At 41.8% G+C, this 5,396-nt stretch overlaps 1 non-coding gene across 1 annotated transcript; it reads left to right on the top strand.

The window, feature by feature from the left end:
• Nucleotides 1-400: 400 nt before the first annotated feature.
• Nucleotides 401-473, top strand: Trnat-ugu (transfer RNA threonine (anticodon UGU)). The gene has a single exon. It is a non-coding gene; the product is annotated as a tRNA-Thr (tRNA).
• The last annotated feature ends 4,923 nt before the right edge of the window (nt 474-5,396 follow it).

Raw genomic sequence — 5,396 nt, 5'->3', positions numbered from 1 at the left:
GGTCTGCTTGAAGTTGGAACTTTATTCTTTGAACGTCATACATTTCTCTAATATGAATATTGTTGTGTAAGTAGCGTTGCTATGTGGGTAAATGGATCAGTAAGTTAATGAGCGAGTGGTGTGTATATGTGATAATGTGAGAAAGCAAAGGAGCGATTTGCTAATGCTTACCTGCTACTGTGCTCAAGGACTTTGATGACGGCATGTCCGGTGTCATTGTTGGTTCTGAAAAGATAGAAACGAATACTAGCGAACGGCACTACTAGATTACCGTAAACATTCGTTTTGAAATTATCTATGCAAGTGATACTTGTATTGAAACATAACTTATACCGTCATTATGACCGTTGTCATGTTTGAAATCAAACTGCCATAGAGCATCGACGACATTTGAGAGGGGGGCCCGGTAGCTCAGTTGGTAGAGCACTGGACTTGTGATCGAGAGGTCGCTGGTTCGAATCCGGGCCGGGACGGACACGGGTCAACTTTATGTGCAGACCCAGAGACGGAAGCCATGTCCCACCCCCGTGTCATCACAATGGCACGTAAAAAGACCTTGGTCATTCTGCCATAAGTGCAGGTGGCTGAATACACCTAAACACGCAGACACCTGGGTAGCGCGACTCCGTTGCTGCTAGCTTTCCACTGGGAGGAAGCGACCCGAATTTCCCAGCGATGGGACAATAAAGTAATGAAAAATGAAAAATGAAAATGAGATAAGAGTAATTCAAAGTCAACTGTTTTGCTTCAAATAATGTTAACTGATGATTCTCACATTTTTGTTTTGTTTTCTGTTGACAATCCTTTAAACCAATTTTTGACCAGAAGGAAGGCAATATTATTGTAATTCAATCAAGTTGGCGTTTCAATTAAACAGGTCCTGTGATTGGTCAGAATGCCCCAACTCATGAAAAATTACCGGTATTAATTGTCCATGTACACTCGCTAAAAAAGCTAATGACCACCTGCTGGCAAGGTACATTTATACAACCTCAACTAGTCTCGGTTTGCTTTGATGGTCATTTTACAAGTAAGAAATATGAAGACCAACAAAATACCGAGACCATAAGTTATGCGAAGTGACAACGTGGAATACGTAATGTAAGTTGATGCATGAATTCTTCCGGACTACGTCAGTCAATTCCAAAGATCGCTTTTGTGATGAAAAGAATTTGTTTTAGAGTTTGCTGTCCAGAAACCCGTCAAAAAAGAAGGGAAAATGTGTGTGAAAGAAAGCAAAACAGGAGCATAGTGATAAGATAGGAATACAGAGACATATTTCTTGGGACTTGACCCTTGCAGGAAGGTGGACTGAAAGTAGTGTGTGAACCAATTCTGTCTGTTTACAACCGCATGAAAGCAGGAAAGAGATCGTCGTCAGATTGAATTACAATAACATTAACATCCTTCCATTTGAAACTTCTCGGTCTTCATCGTGGGTTGACGCCGTCCCAATTGACGCCTTCGCTTCGCTCCGTCGGGCTTCAATAAGGCTTGTCGGCCCACAGGCGGAAGGTATCGTTCACTGGACCACCACTATCATATTAGTCTTACTATAATGTTGATATGGGTTTGTTCACCGCAGACCTGCATTAATCTGTCCAACAGATCACTAACTATTTAAGTTATAAACTTGTTAACATACCCAAAAAAAACACTATTTCCTTCGTGGTTTGCTTGCAGATTATGTGTGTGTGCGTGTGCTTGTGTGTGTGAGAGAGAGAGGAACGTTTTGTGCAGTAACGCATCATTTGAACACTGACCAAAATATCCTTATTCTATATAGTAAAGAAAACACTCATGCAAAGGGTTTAGTACCTGTTAAACGCCCATCCCCAACTTTTGGACAAAATTGGGGGGGGGGGGGGGGGGCGTATACAATGTAGTTTACGGTATATTTTAATGTAATACTAATGTTCTTGTGTTTCGTTTGTATTTATGTTAATACACAGCAGCTTCAATATCTGTACGTATTTGAGATTAATTAAGTACAATTGCTACTACCGTAAAATCCCTAGCATACGCCCACCCCCCACCCCCCCTCCGCACATATTTCGAGAAAAAGTAGGGGTTGGGCGTTTGCTAGGTATACACCCCTTTGCAAGATAAAGTGTCATCACATTTTCACGAGAAAAAAAAATGATACAACCATGTGATTTATGCAATTTTAATTAAAAGAATAAACACACCGTTTGTTTACGCAAATAAAGATCAACGTTCTGTGATAGAAAAAAAAGAAGAACACAAATGACCTTGATTTTTCTCATTCTCAGAATAACGTCAGCACAAACACAGTTTCTTTTCTTGTTTGGAGACCCTCTTCCAAGTATTCCATCACAACTTGTTCAACTTCTTCAGATCTAACTGGCGGTCTTTCAGACAACTTTCCCTTTTCCTTGTATTTCCCGTATTGCTGTTCTAATATGTTTCTGTGTTCCCTCCACTCTCTCATTCTTATTTCTGTCAAAAGAAAACTCGCAGGCACATAACGAAACATTGCCTGCAGCTTCGTTGTCAAGATATCTCAGGGCTTTCAGTTTTTATGTCACTGTATATGATTTGTGCTTCGGCATGGCTGAACATAAGCTTAAGAAAGGAAGTGCTTGTCAACGAAAGAAGTGGTAAACACTCAATAGAAGACGTCACTGAACGACGTCACTGAAAGACATGACGTAATTTTATCCCCTCCTCCCCCCCCCCCCCAAAAAAAAAGGCGAACCATTGAACAGTGTGCACAAATCGTAGATAAAGGAGGCCGACTGTCTTAAAAAAAAAAATTAAACCGGGGTGGGCGTTTACTAGGTAGTGACCCCTCTGCACAACATTTGGCCGAAAGTAGGGGGTGGGCGTTTGCTAGATACTGGGCGTATGCTAGGGATTTTACGGTATTTGATTTGATACACAGCCTGGCTGAACTCTTAAACGGATCTTATATTACTGTTGTAGAAAACGAGCTTTATGATGAAGCGTTAAAATATTTGTTTTATTGTTGGCAATCTTTTGCAGTTCAGGGCATGTGATCATCAGATAGTGTGAAGAACAGGGTAGGAGGTCCAAGAGACCTAAACCTTGCAAGTAAATCGTACAGTGCATTACGAAAACAAGCGCCACTTCTCTTGATGTTTGTATAAGGTGTCATAGACTCCGGGGTTGTCACCAGCATCCTTGCGATCTTGTGCACACACTATGAATATGATTCAAAATGAACACATAAAAACCAGTCAACTGGCACTTCATAATCATTTACGAATACGAAAAAAAAATTAAAATGAAGTTCATTGTGCGTCTCGAACCTGGGACAACTGGTGCTGAAGCGCAATGTTATAACCGTTACCCCACGAAAGCTTGTTGTTTAGGAGCAGAATTTAAAGGCGAATCCTGCCAACATTAGCGCGGGAGCATGAGGGAACGCCAATCCCACATACACGCAAACAAAAATAATCTCATGGCCCTAGACAAAAGTTTTTTTCACAATTTACCCTATAAACCCTCTTTGACATTGAATTTCATAATGTACTTTAACTCAGTAGCAAACTGAGATGCGGTTCGTAGACCTGTGTAACGAGATTCTGTCGAAGTAATTCGATGCTAACCCTGCAGACTTTTGTATTGCCGCAATTAAAACACATTTATTTTTGTTGGTAGCTGTTTGTTTCCTTGTGGATGTGTTATGTGCAATTAAACGGGTACGGACACACGTTTTACACATGGGTTACACGAGTGGCAAAGTATTTGAAACGACGGTATTACTGTATATACAGTGGTGCCTGTGTTGAAAGGCGAATACCATTTGGACCAGCCATGAGTGATGGAACATTGTACGCGGGGTATCTTGACAGGCACGTTTTAGAAGAAATAATAATAAAAGTGACAATAAAAGATGTTTTTTCCAAGCGAGGTGTCCGCAATCTGCATGACAAAATATAGCTCTTAATTTATCTACATCGCTCGATCTTTTCTCTTACGTATTTTGTGTGTGTGTGTGTGCGTGTGTGTGTGTGTGTGTGTGTGTGTTTGTGTGTGTGTGTGTGTGTCTTTTAAGTGTGTGTGTGTGTGTGTTTGTGTGTGTTTGTGTGTCTGTGTGAATGTGTGTATGTATGTGTGTGTGTGTGTGTGTTTATGTGTGTGTGTGTTTATGTGTGTGTGTGTGTGTGTGTTTATGTGTGTGTGTGTGTGTGTTTATGTGTGTGTGTGTGTTTATGTGTGTGTGTGCGTATGTGTGTGTGTATGTGTGTGTGTAAAGCACGCGCGCGTGCTGCGTCCGTTTCAGTGAGTGATTTCTCAAAAAAGTTTTATATTAATGAGTACACACAAAACTTGCCCCCCCCCCCCCCCCAAAAAAAAAAGAAGCATATTTTACCAACTGAACACTGAGGAAAAGCGCGCATGATTCATAAAACAAGTGATAGCATTGGCGGGGCTCGAACCAGCGACTTCATGAACTGCAGCGCAGCACTATACCACTGACCTATGCGGATATCTGTCGAAAATGGAACATTTAGGTATGCCTATTTTGTGAGATGTAAAACACACGGCAAAGCTCACTGTGCAACTGACCCGACTCGGTGAAAGGCCCGTTGGCAGACTGTGTCGTGTGAATTAGGTCAGTTCGACCGTCGCTTACCCCGCCGCTTTGCACGAAAAGTTGGATGATATCTGCATGGTCTTCCAACCGCCGGCTCAGTTTGTTTTTTTTAAAGTTTTTTTGTTACTGCAATCACGTAGGCCATGTCCAGTTATACGCTTTTGAACAAACCGTTATCATATGAAACTCCTAGACGCCCGAACGAAAGGTTATGATACGACGGGTAGAGGCAAAGCCCCTCGGGGCATGTTTGGGTGGTGGGGAACACGCATTTCAGTGATATGAATTATTCGTGTTGCACCTGGGTCTTCCAGGTCTGTGACCTAATAAAAAACAGCTGTTGCGTTAGCACATAATTATATTTTATGTGTGTGTGTATGTGTTTGTGTGTGTGTATGTGTGTGTGTGTGTGTGTGTGTGTGTGCGTGCGCGCGCGCGTGTGTGTGTGTGTGTGTGTGTGTGTGTGTGTGTGTGTGTGTGTGTGTTTAAAATAAAACACTAAATGAAAGACACAACAACTAACTTTCACTATAACAACAATAATTTGTTAAACCGTCAGCATATTTTCACGTATTTTACGACGTTATGATTTGTACGCAAGCATATATAATAATGAAAAAAAAGTTATGTCTGAGATGGTTCCATGCTAAGATGGTCACGTGTTGGGTCACCTGTGGGCTTGCTGCATTTTACTATGACATCCCGGGTAGAGTGGACTCGACAGCCCAGCAAGGCAGCTACTCTTGGGGAGGAGGCAACTCTGAGTAAGAACCTCAACCACCGAAGACGGTTGTCTCAACGACTCTGCTCC

Source organism: Littorina saxatilis, linkage group LG8 (assembly GCF_037325665.1).
Source record: "Littorina saxatilis isolate snail1 linkage group LG8, US_GU_Lsax_2.0, whole genome shotgun sequence".
Taxonomy (NCBI): domain Eukaryota; kingdom Metazoa; phylum Mollusca; class Gastropoda; order Littorinimorpha; family Littorinidae; genus Littorina; species Littorina saxatilis.
The sequence above is the reverse complement of the archived record's forward strand: the minus strand, read 5'-3'. Positions and strand labels throughout refer to the sequence as shown.